This window comes from Rhinolophus ferrumequinum, chromosome 12, assembly GCF_004115265.2.
Source record: "Rhinolophus ferrumequinum isolate MPI-CBG mRhiFer1 chromosome 12, mRhiFer1_v1.p, whole genome shotgun sequence".
NCBI lineage: Eukaryota > Metazoa > Chordata > Mammalia > Chiroptera > Rhinolophidae > Rhinolophus > Rhinolophus ferrumequinum.
The window spans coordinates 76330887-76347200 of record NC_046295.1 but is presented as its reverse complement, the minus strand read 5'-3'; the positions used below and the strand labels follow the sequence as shown (position 1 = coordinate 76347200).

At 52.6% G+C, this 16314-nt stretch overlaps 2 protein-coding genes across 13 annotated transcripts in view; one reads left to right on the top strand and one right to left on the bottom strand.

Moving 5' to 3' along the window:
- RALGPS1 (Ral GEF with PH domain and SH3 binding motif 1) overlaps positions 1–16314 on the bottom strand; it is a 249656-nt gene that overhangs the window by 80970 nt on the left and 152372 nt on the right. The gene's annotated exons all lie outside the window — the stretch shown is intronic.
- The window catches only part of ANGPTL2 (angiopoietin like 2), a 33659-nt gene continuing 23829 nt past the window's right edge, over positions 6485–16314 (top strand). The window contains exon 1 of the mRNA XM_033122575.1: positions 6485–6964. The gene's annotated coding sequence lies outside the window, so the exon portion shown is untranslated. The remainder of the gene's footprint in view (positions 6965–16314) is intronic.

Here is a 16314-nt window from a genome sequence, read left to right as displayed (position 1 = left end):
GAGCTCCAAAATTACTGTAAAAATTCCCCCTCCCCCCTCAAATCCTCAGTTAGCCTCTACATTGTATATGTGTAGAGAGAGACTCCAAGGTGTCCAAAAGCTCCCCAAAGAAAGCATAGCTGGGAGGCAGAGAGTTCAGCAACTGCCTGGAAGATGAAATTTGGAGTTCAAGTCCTGCCAAGTTAAAGGGGCTTAGCAAACATGTAAGGCTTCTGATTTAATTCCACAAAGACGACCATGCCCAGGGCTAAGTGTTATACCCTAGGGCTATGGGCAAAACCAAAATAAATCCACCTGAACAAAACCTAAAACCCAAGCCCCACAAGATCAAGTCGATTTTCTAACAATTTAATGACCTGCTAGAACAAAACACAACATCTTTAGAGGAAGACAGTAAAACACGCAGTCTTTTCAATGGCTCATCCAAAATGTCCAGTATACAATTAAAAATATATAGACATCAAAAGAAGCAGGAAAATGTGACATATATCAAGAGAAATAATAGTCAATAAAATGAGACCCACTGATGAACCTGATGTTGGAATTAGTAAACAAGGACTTTAAAATGACTATTATAAATACGCATACGAGGTCTGACACTTATGTTCAAACTTGCCACCATGCGCTTACACTAGCAGCCCTGTACAAACAGCTCAGTAAGGTTTCGTAATCTCGGTACATCAGTGTCTCACAGCACTGTTCGTGTCGACATGTGGTGGTGTCTTGCTGAGTGGTGTTCATTATTGTTGTGGCATGTTTTTGTGTTTCGTCACGAGAATGTCTGAGCTTGAATTACAATAATGAACAAACATTAAATTTCCTGTTAAACTTGGCAGGAGTGAAAGTGAAATCAGGGACATGTTAGTCCAAGTTTATGGGGATAATGCTATGAAGAAAACGGCAGTGTACAAATGGATTAAACGTTTTTCTGAGGGGAGAGAATGAGTCACTGATGAAGAGAGGTCAGGGCGGCTAGAAACGAGCAGAACTGACAAAAACATTGCAAAAATCCGTCAAGTTGTGCATCAAAATTGTTGGCTGACTGTGAGAAGCATAGCAGACCTAGTAAACATCGATAGAGAAACAGGAACATCTTAACTGAAAATCTTGGCATGAAAAAGGTGTGTGCAAAAATGGCCCCGAAGATGTGTGCAAAAATGGCTCACCAGTGAACAAAAGCAAAGAAGAGTTCAAGTTTGCCAAGACCCTTTTGGAGGCAAGACAATGTTGTGGACTGTGTTATCACTGCTGATGAAAACATGTGTTTCCCAATATGGCCCTGAAACAAAGCGTCAAAAGTGCACAATGGAAGTCAGCCAATTCTCCATGACCAATAAAGTTCCATCAGTCCAAATCAAGAGTCAAAACAATGTTGCTCACCTTTTTTGATATCAGAGGGATTATTCATTATGAATTTGTACCAAATGGACAAACAGTTAACCAAGTTTACTATTCTGAAATGCTGAAAATGCTGCGTGAGAAAGTTAGACAAAAATGACCTGAACTTTTCGCCAACAACTCATGGCTCTTGCATCATGACAATGCACCAGCTCACACAGCACTGTCTGGGAGGGGGTTTTTAGCCAGTAAACAAATAACTGTATTGGAACACCCTCCCTACTCACCTGATCTGGCCCCCAGTGACTTCTTGCTTTACCCGAAGATAAAGGAAATATTGAAAAGAAGACATTTTGATGACATTCAAAACATCAAGGGTAATACGACGACAGCTCTGATGGCCAGTCCAGAAAAAGAGTTCCAAAATTGCTTGGAAGGGTGGACTAGGCGCTGGCGTTGATACATAGCTTCCCAAGGGGAGGACTTCGAAGGTGACTGTAGTGATATTCAGCAAGGAGGTATGAGGTAAGTTCACGAACTTAATTGTCTGACCGCATATACAGGATTCTCAGGAAATGAGGGATAGAATAAACAAACAGAGAATCTTAGAAGAGAAATGGGACCTATAAAAGTTAACCAGGTGTAAATTCTAGGGCCAAAAAACACAGTACCTGACATAAAACACATTTTGGATGAAATTAATAGATTTTGTAGAGGAAAGAATCAGCAAACTTGAAGATAGGTAATAGAAATGATCCAAACTCAAGAACAGGCTGGAAAAAAAGATAAAAATAAATAAATACACGGAGTTTCAGTGACCAGTGGGACAACACCTAGTCTGTAAATGGAATTCCAGAAGGGGCGGGAGGAGAGAATTGGGCAGAAAAAATATTTGAAGGAATAATGACCAAAAATTTCCCCCCCATTTCCAAATTCAGTGAGAAACATCAGCGCACAGATCTAAGAAGCTCAGTGAACCCCCAGCCCCACAGAACAAATACAAAGAAAACCACATCTGGTCACAATATAATTAAACTACTACAAATCAAAGAAAAGGAGAAATTTTAAAAGTTAGAGAGGAAAAGACCCATTATGGAGACATAGGAACAACAATAAGAAAGACAGCTGACTTCTCATCAGAAACGACGTAGGCCAGAAGACAACAGAATGGCATTTAAAAAGTTCTAAAAGGGAAAAAAAAGTCAATTTGGGATATGTGAAGCTTGAAATGCTGGTGAGACTCTGAGAGAGAGCAAGATAACAGCAAAGCTCCGGTCCCAGCATCCCCGATTGTAACACACACTATCCAGGCACTCTACACACCTGCCACACACACAGTATCTCAACATTCCCCAAAAGAAAAAATGTAAATGTCAGGAAGGTGATAAGACACTAAAACACATGAAATAGTTTATACAAACTGTGGGACATAATTAAGATTCTTCTTCGTATTCTGTCACCATGGAAACATCACATATTTTTCATTCTGATAAAAACTCTAAAAAAGAAAAACGAAGATTCCCTTCTCCTCAAATGCGTTAGTCACATGACACCTTGGTCCAATAGCTGGTGGAAATGTGGGAACAGTGCTCCCCGAGGAGGTGTGGGGGAGGGGGCTTCCAAGATGCAGGATCCCTCAGGGCGGAAGCCTGACCAGGATGCTCTGGGTAAGAGCGAGGAAGGGTTGGGAGCAGGAGAGCAGCGGCAACAGCACCCATTTCCTGAGCAACTGCTGAGTGCCGAGTGCCAGGCGTTGTGCCAAGCCCCATCTTCACCCTCACACTAACCCCGAAGAGTGAGTGTGATCATTCGTTTTTGTTCAATGAAGAAACAAAGTCTGTAAGAGAATCAGAAAGTTGCCCAGGGTAGTGACAGGGGTGGGACTTGAGCCCAGGTCTGTTGGACTCGGAGCCACAGCTCCTCACCTGCCCGCGTCTCACGCGTGTGTTTGCTCCACTGCACCGGGCTGTACGCAGGGGAGCTGTCCACGGGCCAGGCCCACACACGCCAGTGCTCGGGGAACTCACAGCCAAGTGACAGAGGCAACAGAAGTTACTACAGCCAACATTTACTGGGCTCTTACAATGCACTAGCCACTGTGTGTTACACTTAGTGGGTCCCATGTTACTTAATTTTCACAACAGCCCTGTGAGGTAAATCCTGGTATCATCTCCATTTTACAAATGAGGAAAGTGAGGCTCAGAGCTACTGAGGGTAGAACTAGAATGTGACTCCACAGCTCAAGCTTCCCAGCAACAGTCTTGACTGTCCAAGGCCACCGAAGGGGCTATGCAGAGATGGACAGGCAAGGCCACCCTGGTGCCCCTCGCCGCCCCTCGCCTACTTCACGGGATCCTAGGAACTTGGAATTGTGAAAGCAAATTTGTTTTCAAGGGTCTTGGGCTGCACCTGTTCCCAGAGGGCGGGAAGTCCCGGGAACCCCCCTCCGCCCAGTGAGTCTCACCGCCTCCAACTGCCGCCCTTAGTAGGATGGCTGCGAGCATCTCCCACCAGCTCTGGATGACTGGTCTGAAGCTCCCACTAATCCAGGCTCCACTCAACTGGGGCTTTTAAAAATAAAAGTGTCTGAACACTGTCTTGCTTAAACACGTTCAGGGGCTCACGACTACCTTTGGGATACCGTCCTACCTGTTACAAGGCCTCTCGGCTCCCCTCTCCTCAGCCACAGGCACTTCTCTCAGCTCCTGGGAAGAACACCCTGCAGCTGCTTTGCCTCAGGTCTGCTCCAGTTATTACTGCTGTGTAACAAATTACCACGCACACTTAGCAGCCTAAAACAACCACTTTCGTACCCTCATGGATTCCATGGTTAGGAGTTCCCCTGTGCACGGGGCAGCGGAATGGATTATCTCTGCTCCTAAGGTCTGGGCCTCAGCAGGAAGGCTCTCGATGGCTAGGGCCTGGAACCATCAAGGGGCATCTCTCCTCACACATCTAGGGCTTGATGCTGGTTGTCCTCTGGAACCTGTGCTGTACATGGCCTCTGCATGGCAGCTTCTGGATAGCTGGACTTCTCAGGCTCCAGCTTGGCTCAGGGCTCCTAGAGAGTGTGTCCCCGGGAACAAGGCAGAAACTGCATTGCCTGTTCTCACCCAGCCTTGGAAGTTAGGTAGTGTCACTTCCCACCGCATTCTGTTGGTTACAAGCAAGTCACAAACGCACCCAGATTCAAGGGGAGAGGGCAGAGGCCCTACGTCTCAGTGGGAGGAGTGGCAAGGTCTCACTGTGGACCACGAGACACTGTGGGGGCCACCTTGGAAAATGCAGTCCTGCACATGGTCTTCACACGCTTGTCTCAGCCCAGACCACCCTCTCACCAACCTCACCAGCTGCTAATTCTGACCTGTCACTCAGGTTTCGGCTGGGAACCTGTCTTGACTGCCCTGCCCGGGCTTCCCCAGGCCTCCGGCTTAGACATCCCTTAGTGCCAGCACTTCTCATGTACCCCAGTCTGTCTATCTCTCTGTCTCCCCTCCAGACTGGAAGCTCTGTGAGGACAGGGACTTTGGCTTCCTGGTGTTGGCTCAGAGCAGGTTTCCAAAAAACACATCCTGGAGAAGACAGACACAGAGAGTGAGAGGAGGAAGAAGAAAAATGAAGGCTATGTGCCAGCCTGCAGGCTGTCAAGAGAGCAGCTCAGAGAGAATTCAGCCTCAGCCCTTGTGCTTCTGCTCATCTTGAGCCCCCAGCCTGCCAGAATGCCAACGGCTCTACCACGGTCCCACCGGGACCCTCCAGGCCCTGGGGAGAATCCACAGTGGGTGAGCATTTTCACCCCACAGGAGATATGGGAGGTTTTCTGTCCAGTCCAGCAGTCTGGCTAATGTTGTGACCTGTAAGATACTGGGGTCTTTTGGCAAAGAGCCACCTTCTAAAAAGGGAAAGGGAACTGACAAACGGGAAGGGGAGAAGGTCTGAGCAGGCTGAAAGAAGCTGCGGCAACAAGAAAGGTTTGCTCCCTGCAAAGACAAGAGCGGCCAAAGAAAGGAGGGGGGCCATGATGGACGGGTCTGCCCAGGGACCAAGGACATGATACACTGGACCAAGGGGTGGGGAGAACCCCATTATAAGGTCTCTCCCAATTTGTACCCAAACATCAGTATTACCACCATCATCATCACCGATTTTTTTTTAAAAGGAAAGAAGAGTGACCACCAATATTTCACATAGCTGGTGTCCAGGCAAAGGGATCCTCTTGGGCCTGGCTGCTCCCCTCGCCCTCCTCCCTCCTGTAAGACTGCTTACTTTGTGGGTCCAGGGCTATCTTTTCCCTTCTTGCTCTGACTCTACACACATTCACAAGCGCCGCCTTCGTGACAGACTGCTGAGAACTCTGATGGACCCCCATTACTTGTTCCTTGAAGAGCCTGACCGGGGTGGGGGGGCGGCACAGCAACCCCTGGCCCAACTGACCCCAGAGTCTGGTTTCAGACCCCTGTGGCGTCCTTGCCCTGTACCAAGTGAGGTCACTTTCCCGAGTGACCTCACAGAACCCCCGCTACTGCCCTTGGAGGTAAATCACTTGTATTAGCTCATTTGCTGAGGCACGGAAGAAATGCCCAGAGAGGTGAGGTGACTACTCAATCAAGGCCATTCAGGTGGGAAGTGACGGACCATTTCTCCAGGGCCGCCTCACACGCAGCCTGTGGCATTTCCACTCTCCCAGGCTCCTGCCCCCGGTAACTGTCACAGCAGATGCTGCTGGCCTTTGTGCAGACAGCCTTGGGATCCTTCCCCAGGGTTTAAAGATGGGAGTAAGGCCTCCAGGAAGGCCATCTGCGTGGGGGTGCTGCCCTGCCTGCCCACCTGGGGCTCTATGGGGCAGTGTACTGTGGGGGGGGAGTAGGCGGGGTGGACCAGGCTCCCTGCTGCCCGCGCACATCCGTTGCCTGCACAGCTGGAGCAGATCTAAACCCATTACCTGAGTCAGAGGAGGAAGCTGTCTAGGAGCTGCCCGGGCTTCGGGGAGCAGGCGGGCCAGGGAGCAGAGCTGGCCAGGCTGCGCGTGCCAAGGAAGGAGGGGGCCCTCCGAGGCTGCCAAAGCGGGCTGGAGCGGGAGGGGCCAGGCCAGCTGGGGCTGGAGCGAGTGTGACATCACCGGGCGGCCCGCCTCTGTCTGGGGCTGAGGGGAGGCCCGAAGCCTTTCTGGGGCCTGGGGGATCCTCTTGCACTGGTGGGTGGAGAGAAGTGCCTGCAGCCAACCAGGGTCAGGCTGTGCTCACAGTTTCCTCCGGCGGCGTGTAAAGGCTCCACAAAGGAGTTGGGAGTTCAAATGAGGCTGCTGCAGACCGCCTGAGGACGGAGGAGCCTGAGTCCCGACCTGCAGAGCATGACCCTGAGGCAGCCGCCGGCCCCCACCACAAGAAAAGGCAGATTGTGAGCAGCCCCGGAGGAACCCCCGGCCAGCCCCCGGCCCAGCCCCGCCGAGCCCTGCTGTGCAGGCAGAGCAGAGCCAGCAGAGGCCAGTGAGGCAGAGCTGCTCGTGGCCAGACCGGCCTGCGACCCCGGGACCCCTCCTGGAGGCCATGGACAGGCTGCCCTGCTAACGGTCGAGGGGAAGGAAGCATGTGAGGAGCTGCCCTGGGAGCCAAGCAGGAGGGAAGAGGTAAGGGGCCAGCTGTGTGGCACTGAGGGACAGGGGCGAGAGGTAGCAGCTGGCCCCATGGCCTGGGGCTCAAGACCCCTGACCCCTCCAGCTGGGGGTGTGTGTACAGCTGGATCCCAGAGGAGGTCACTCCTGCTTTCACTTGGAGCCAAACGAGCGTTTGCCGGGGCAGGACCTGCGGACGTTTGGGCAGAGGGTAGCATTCAGGGCATGAGATCACTGGGGTTCCGAGGCTTCATCAGTAAGCCACACTCTCCTCCTCAGACAAAGAGCCTTTGGGTGACGGCAGTGGCTCTGGGCACAGCTTGGCGCTGGCGTGTGTGCACGAGTGTGTGCCGTGTGGAGGTGTGTGCCGGAGGGGGCAGCGGACCAAAGGAGTCGCAGAACAGCCGGCGTAGCCCGGGACTCAGGAAGTCGTTTTGAAGTTTGGGGTTCGTCTGTACCCCGGCTAGGGAGGATACCCAGGCAAAAGCAAACGCTGTCCTGTGGGAGCTGGGAGCCCTTGTTCATCAAGTTCCCGGGAGCTGAGCAGCCTGTGCTCACACCCTCCGCCGGGAGGAGGGGGCGAAGGGCTCCAGCGCTGGAAGGGATGCGCCAGCCCGGGATCTGCCACGGGGATCTGACTCGGGGCAAAGTGCTGCCCTGGCTTTGCCGGCATGTCCGAGGGCACCTGATCCCTCCTCTCACTGGATGGCGCCCCAGGTCTCCCGCAGGCTTGACCTGGCTGGGAAGTCGGGGAAGGCGGGCTTCCCCAGCACCAGGCGGGGGGACAGAGCAGGCTCCACTTCCGAGTGCCTTGAGAGTGCTCAGCATTAGATAACATTTCCAAACAGAAATTCCTCCGACCCCTCCCTTCTCCTGCTGTGATATGTGTGTCATGGGTCAGCTATTGACTCTGCTGAGGGATTATGAGAGCTCCCAGAGGCCATTTCGGTTACTTAGAAAAGGATCTCCTTTCACCGGGGCTCTCAGGAAAGTTGAGAACGCCACTTCCGAAGCCGCCCAATGCTCCCCACATGCAGAGTAGGGTGGTGATCACGAGCTAGGTTCAAATCCCAGCTCTTTCACTATGAGCCAAATGACTCTGGCAGAACACTAAGTCTCTCTAAGCCTCAGTTTCCTTTTCTGTAAAAGGGGATAATAACAGTGTCAATCTCTTAGTAATAGCTAACACTTATATGGCACTTACCCCGAGCCAGGCACTTACCAACTGGTAGAATCCTCACAACCACCCTGTAACATAAGTACTGTTATCCATCACCATTTTACAGGTGAGGAAACTGAGGCACAGCAGGTAAGTGATGTGCCCAAGGCCACATGGTTAGTACATGCCAGCCCTAGGACTTGAACCCAGCCCCCTGCACCACACTCCCCTGCTTTCTAGGAGGACCCCACGTGGCCATGCCTGGGAAGGCCTTAGCACAGTGCCTGGTGTGTGGCAAACCTTCCCAGAATGTTACTCACTGATTATTAGGAACCAGAACACTTGGAATCACAGAGGGAAGAACAGAGACCCAGATTCTCTCTCTTGTCTTGACACATCCTGCTAGGGTGTCAGAAAATCCACAAGGCTGCCCACGCTGGGGGTCCTCCAGGAGCCTGAGGCGGGTGGCGGAAGGGAGGCTATGTCTGGGGCAACTTGCAGCCATGTCCGGGTTCTAGCGGCCCACACTAAGGAAGAGGGCAGACGCACCGACGAAAGGAGCTTAGTATGTCTGGCACCAGCCCTAAGTACCAGCATCCTGCCACCTGCACAGGCACCACTTGTCTGCCAGCTGGTGCCCCAGCCAGGACCGTCGGGGCTGAGGGTGGTGAGCTATCTGTGCTGCAGGAGGTCCACAAGGCAGGAGGGCCCATGCCAGGCAAAACCCCTGCCCAAAACCCCACCCCCATCACCAAGTCTGGCCACATGGCAGCCATGTCTGTGGCTCTGACATGAGCCAATACAGGACGCTAGCATCTCTCCTGTGGCCCCAGAGGTCTCAGTGGGCTCCCTGAACTCCTGGGAGCATTTTGAAAAGCTGACACTGAATATTTGCTGGTCTAGCGCAGGGCTCTGGGGCTGTAGAACCATGGTGCGTCACTGTGCTCTCTGGGCAGCCCCGGCTGAGCAGAGGCTCTGACTTGACTTTGAGTGTCCACTGGGCTAAGAAAGGCATAGACACATCATCTCATTTCATCCTCACCACAACCCTAGGAGGTAGGTTCTAGTTTTAGCAACCCATTTTACAGATGAGAAAACTAAGGCTCAGCGAGGATAAGCAACTTGCCCAAGGTCACACAGTTGATGATTATGTGGAACTTGATGCCTGGTCATTCTGGCTCCAAAGTCTGTACCTTTCCCCACCTCACTCTACTGCCCCATTCAAGGTGTCACGACTCCTTTTTTCCTGACCCTGTCACTGGGTCCCTGTCCATGACCCCCAGCAGCCGAGTCTGTTTTGGTTGCTGCCCTGCAGAACGCTGCACCAGCCCACCTGAAAACCACGTGCTTACCCAATTCGGATGCATCACTTGCTTCCTACCTCTGAGACAGAACAGATATTATTGCGACCCCTCTTACAGACGAGCCTCAGCACAGCCACACACAGCGTGCCTGTGGTGACGTGGTCAGTGAGATGCAGCGGGATTCCCAGCCAGGCCGCCTGACTTCAGAAACCCGTACCTGGTGCTCTACGTTGCTGTCCCCCCCATCCCCCCACACCGTCAGCGCCACAGAACTCTGGCACCAGCTCAGTGGGGCAGAGCCTCGGGCAAACATCTGTCCGTGTGCCTGAGACACCAGCCACACGTTTCCTGCAGCCCTGCTTGCAGACTCCGAGGGCTGCAGACTCCGAGGGCTGCAGACTCCGAGGGCAGGTCCTCGGGACCTAGACTGCGACGCACCTGAGCAATTCCTCAGAAGCCATCAGAACTGCGGCACCTGGTAGCTACGTTAGAACAAACAGCAGCACCACCCAAGGCAGGCACACTCAGCTCTGGCCTCTGAATCACAGCTCATTTCATCCAAAATGACCTCAAGTGACAGCAGTCAGGTGAGGGAGAGGCTCTGTTTGCACCCACAGCCCAGTGGCAGGAGGCAGGTGAATCTACTCATTACACAAACACACAACAGCAGGCTTGTAAAAAGGAAGCGTGTGGCACTAAGGGTCCCGCAAGATGCGGGGTGGGGGGTGCTGTCCCCACTTTACAGACGAGGAAACTGGGGATTAGAGCATGAGGCATCTCTGCCAAGGTCTCTCCACTAGGGCCAAAAAGCAGGGATTCAAACCCAGATCTGGGCTCCTTCTACGCCAGCCTGCTGCCATCCTGGACAAACACACTGTGGAAATCTCAAGAATGAATCAATTCATTGAACAGCATTTCTTTTCTGTGAATTTATATAAAACACCCCAAAGAGAAGGGTTATTCAGCCCTTCACTTTGGAGTTTGGCAGCTTGGAGTTTGTGGTGATAGGTCACATCAGAACCTCATTCTGAGGGTAGATTCTATGACAACACCGTAATGCCCTCACTTCCGCTGTAAGCCATATGACTGATTTAATAACAGCTTTGGGGGGGCATTGTAAACATTACATTATAATGTTGTAAAATGCTGTAAAACATTACAATGTCCGTTACATGTACACATCATTTTAAGACATTCGGATCATAGAAATGTTGACATGTGTGTGCCTGGTCGGGGCGGGGGGGAGGCAGGCCTCTTACAATCGAGCTATTGTGTTAGGTCTATTCTCTGGTGAAATCAGCCTGTCTGGGGGCCAGCAGCCCCAGGGCCTCAGCTTCTCCCTGCTGCCTCATCCTCCAGAAAGGCAGGCCCAGGATCACCTCAGAAAAGGCCAGAATGAACTCTGTTCTTATCTCCAAGATATGCCTGAGGACCCACCCAATTCCAGGAAAGCCCAGACTCCTGCCCAGGGTAGTCCCACCTCCACGAAGGAAAGGTTGTATGTCTTAGTGACAGCTGAGCCCTCGATACTCACTCAGGGCCAGGCAGAGAAGGTGTCTGTGCAGTGAGTGCGTGAGTGAATGAAAATGAACGAGTGAAGCCTCAGACCCAGGCCAACAAGTCCCTCGAGCCTGGGGTACCACACCGTCCCCTCCGCAACGTCCAGCCAAGGTCTCCTTTGGGGATGCCTCCTGTCCCTCCACGTGCTCCTCCTGACACCGGCCCTGCTGGATTCAGTGCCACCACAGCCCTGATCACCCTGCAGGACCAGTGCCTGCTCTCTGTCTCCCCTCCTCCTGTGGGGCCCTGGGGGGCAGGGGCCTTCTTTGTTCCTGCCTGTTCTCCAGCCCCCAGGCTGGCACAGGGAAAATGCTCAGGAATATGTTCAATGAAGGAAATCCTTGAATTCTATTTAGTAACCCAGGTGCCATCTTGGCTATTGGGTCATCAGAGGGGGAGTCGCCCTCACCTTGTTTTTAAGAAGCCGGCAGTCTGGGGGTAGACAACCAGATGAGTACAAACAGTGTCTTGGGTGCTGCGATGGAAGGAGCTACTCCTGGGAGCTGGAGGACGGAGGGGCCTTTACTGCCAATGGATGGCTTCACGGAGAGGTGGACTTGTGCGGCTAACTTAGAAAGGAAGACAGGCATGACACGGGGAGGTGCTGTGCAGAGGCAGGGAGGCATGACAATACAGGCTCTGTTTGTAAGCAGCATAGTGACGAGACCAGATTTAAGTTTTAGAAAGACAGGCCTGGTGCTGTGCTGTCCCAAAGGCAGGGAGGCCAGTTAGGACTGGACAGATAAGACACCTGGCTCTGGAGTAAACAGACCTGGTTCCAAGCCCAGTTCCACCACCTGGTAGCTCTGTGGCCCTGGGCAAGTGACTTCATCCACTGCCTCTATTTCCTCATCTGTGAAATGGGGACAATCATAGCCCCTGCCTTAGAGTTGCTGGGATCAGTGAGGTAGGCACAAAAAGTGCTTGTCCCAGTGCTCAAAGGATAAGCCCATGCCAACAGGATGAGAGGCCTGGTGCCAACCATTCTGCCTGGCCCAGAAGAGCAGCTCCAGGGAAGGTTCAGTTTTCCCGAGAAGCCACCTGGGCAGCGCTGTCCGCACAGCCCCTGGCTTCTCCCTCTTATCTGAAGCTTCCCCAGTTCCAGGGCTCCAGAGCACATCAGGCCTTGCCGGAAATGCAGCAGCCAACTCAGAAGCCGGGCTCTGAAATGGCTTCTGCAGACTGTCCCCGCCTCTGCACTGCTGGCCCAGGCTCCTGGCACAGAGGGCTCAGTGCACCGGCTTTGGGGGAATTTCAAAATGGTTCCCAAATAACGCACCATGAAAAAGTAACAGCAGAACCCCGGGCCCCCTGGCAAACCCCACCACCTAACCACATCCCCCCTACCCTGTGGTCTCACAGTGTGACCACAACTCGCCCTTCCCTGGAGCCAGCAGCTCCCCAGGGGCTGGAGCACTGAGCCCAGGGCATCGGGCACATTCAATCCCCCAGGGCCGCTCTCGCACGCAAATCTGTCTGATCCTACACTACCTGCTTCTCTGGCTCACACCTGTGCTCCCATCAGCAGCGACAGGGCTGGACCCAGGCCGTAGCCACACACAGGGGAGGCTCCACAACGGGCGATGGAAGGCTGGGAGGATGGACAGGGGGTGTGTTGAAGGTCTTAGGAGACCCGACCTGGCAGAGTCTGGGAACTGGCTGCAGACTCCCCGGGTGCCCATGTGGCCTGGTGGTGGGAAATGATTCACTGGATCCGAGGCTGGTGGGAGGGGACGTCCCGGCAGTCAGAGATGCGGCTGCTCCCTCCCTGGCCTGCAGGCTGGCGGTGAATCACCTAGGACAATGACGCACAGTCCCCCCTCCAGGTGATCTAAGGTAAAGATGCCACTGCTCATCCTAGATGCCCATTTTGGGGTCTCGCCACTTGAATGATCAAGAAGCTCTTTCTAATATCCAACAAAACTCCCCCTTGTGCTGGCCTGAAAGCCATTTCTACTTATCCAGTCAACAGTGACTAAGAAGGATCTGCATCCTGGCCATTAAACAGACAGGCACCTTTTATTCACCCTGGTTGGGAAGCCCATCGGGAGGGAAGTCGGGCCTTAGCTGACAGCTGAATCCCAGTCCTGATCTTGACTCCCAGCGCCCTTAGCCAGTACCCAGCCTTTCTGGACCTGCCTTTCCTCTACTGCAAAATGCAAATAATAATACCTTTCTCCCAGGTAAGGCAACCATGTAATTTGTTATCCAATCAGGGCACTTTTGAGAATCAAGGGGGTGCTATTAATAATTCCATAAAGCAGCACACCTCAGTGGGGGACAAACCATAACACATGTTCCCCTCTTCAATGAGAGAGTGCAGCTGGGCACACGGTAAGTTTACAACAAAGAAGTGACAGCTGTTATCATCTAGACCAGGGGTGTCCAAACTGTGGCCCGCGGGCCAACTGCGGCCCGCAATTCTTGTTAATTGGCCCGCAGTAAATTCCAAAAATATATTTAGTTTACTTAAATAAACCAGGTGAGGCAATACATACTTCACCTCGAGTGAGTGGCCCGGCTATTTGTGTATTTTACCACATATGGCCCTTGGTGAAAAACGGTGAAAACAGTTTGGACACCCCTGGTCTAGACTATTGGTCAGATGGTCAGCTAGGCCCTCTAGGGCCTCTTCTGGAATTTTCCTTTATCTGGATTCCTCCCACACCCTGGATTACCAGTTGGTTTGGGTACTCCACTGGCACGCCATACATCTCAACCAGCTGTGGTAGGAAAAACTGTCAACTTTGAAGTTTTGATTTTCTCATCTGCCCTCATGTTGGTTTAAGAATCCGGACTGGTGCTCAGGTCCACCAGACTCACTCAAACACAGCTCAGGTTCCTCGCTTCCCAGAACCTAGATGTGGGGAGCCAGCCAGGCACACTCAGGGCCAGGCGGCAATTCCACATTCCCTCACCGCCCTGGTGGAGGCCCGCCTCTCAGGCCTCCTGCCGTGCCGCTGGCCTAGACTCTACCTGCCTTCACCTGTGGTCAGGCACGATGGAGCAGGGCTGGTGGGGGAGCGAGAGATGGGTTCTGTGAGCCCTTCAGACAAGGCTGCAGCCTGGACCGGTGAGGAAGCATCACCCTGAGATATGGATTTAATTCAGAGGTCTCCCTGGGGTCAGCAGTCCGAGGGATCTGAAGAACTCTCCTGTTCTCCCCCTGCCTGGGCTGGAGTCAGAGAACACTCTTGAGTTTCCTGTCACTTTAGCACGTTTGTTTCTATACGTTCAGCAATGGTAGACGTTGGAGTTCTGTTAACAGCTCTGCACTTCATCGTAGCACTTTGCTCGGTGACTTTGGGCGAAATGACTCATGGTCTTTGACTCTCAAGTTTACTCACCTGCAAATGGGCATAACTGTCACCTCTGCTGTTAGCCTTAAAAGCATTTTTGTGGGAATTAGAAAATTGCTGTAATATAAACATACAAAACTGCAAGGACAACGAGGCATGCTGTGCTCCCTAGAGTTACACAGTGCACAACTTGAGCCACCGTGCGTGGTAGCCCTGAAGTAATAGGGCTTCCCTCCCAGGGCTGTTGGGAAGATTGAGATAGTACGTATGGAGTGCTTGGGTCATTGGTGATAATTGACTGTAGTTATTATGTTTGGTATTTGAACTTTTCACATTCCTAACCTTTGCGGGGAGAACTCACATGAGTGCCCCAGGCCAACAGCTTCTGCCACAGGGTAGGACACACAACTGCGTCTTATCAAAACAATTCTTCCCACAAAGTGGCCCCTCGCCTAGGCTGCGTGCTGAGAGGGGCGTGGACACGGTGTGTGGCCCCACTGCACCAAGCCAAGAAGGGACACTCACAGCTGCCCACTGGAGGCTGGGTGGGGCTGGCTGGGGAGGCCACCTCCCAGTGTGCAGAGGCCCTCACGCGGCTCAGCCACATCAGCCCCACTTGTGGGGAGGGAAACCCATGCATAATGGAAACTCCTCACAATACAATGTGGAAAAGCCATTTCAAGAATCGTTTTTATTTTCATCTCGAAGCCAAGGCAAACAGTGGGATTTGCTTTTCTTTGTTGATCATAGGAAGAAACATGGCTTCGACTGGAGTTGAGTTCTTCCCCAGGTCTAAGATGGCTGGGGGCTTATTTCTCTTGGGATGCAATTAGTTGAATAAATATCAAGAGAGCAAAAGTAAACAAACTCATTACTGCCCATTAAGAACTGCCAAACTAGCAAAAAACTGAGGGGGGGAGGGGCGGTTGGAATCTTGAAGGAAAATAAATGACTCGGAGGCTGAGGGCTACGCAGAGAGCACGGCCCTTGGTGTCAGGCTGAGCCGAGCTCTAGGCTGGGTGAGAGCTGACTCTTACCTGCATTGTGCTCCTAGGAAAGTCACTTAGCCTGTCTGGGTTTCTATGTCCCCATTTGTAACCATCCCACGGGATTCCCTGGGACAATGTATATCAGGCACCCAGCACAGCGCCCTGTTCCTTCCCCTCTTCTTGTAGCCCAAGCGGCTCCAAGTCACTCCCACCAAACCCCGGACCTCATGGAAATGCATCAGGAAGAGCTAGAATCGTGTAGCTTCATGACTGGTCCCACTACTCACAACGTGACCTTGAACAAGCTACCTGTCACCTTTCTGAGCTTCAGTTTCCGTACCTTCAAAGGGCATCACACTACTAACTAACTCGCTCTGAATGCTGCAACAATTCAATGAGATGCTATGTATCCAAAAGGCCTGGGAACCGAAAAACCTGTTAATTGTCAGGTCTGGTCCACTTGTTAATAGTACAATTGCAAGAAATGTTCTCTGCAGACAGCACGGTCTCGGATGGCGTTTGCACGCCTCTTGCCTCCCCACTCTGTGCTCAGCTCTGTGTGGCATGCCAGGGACACCGAGGCAGCTAGGACCCATCAAGCAGCGGACTGCTTCAGGGCTGAGAGCTGAGGCACGCAGACCTCCTGGTCAGAGCCCCACTCTGTGACACGGAACAAGCGCCTTCTCTGTGAAATGGGATTACTGATCACGGTATGTCAGGGGGTGACGGGAAGGGTTCCAGGAGACAGCGGAAGTGCTGACACACTGCACGCGGGAGCGCTCCTCACTGTTAGGCCGACTTTGCTGTCCTTGTTATAATGCCACTATTGCGTTATTAGTTTCGGAAGCACTCTGTGTCCCTGACCTAGTATACCAGGTGGGTTGGCTCACCCCATTTCACAGGAGGGGCAGCCTCTGGGATCTCAAGTCCAGGGGCACAGAGCTCCACCTGGAAGCCGTGAGAACGCCACCGGGGAGGGGACTGAACTCCATGATACAGAGCCTCCCTGCCTGATCTTAAAGACCGCCTGGGAAGCTTTGGAAGGCAACCCTTT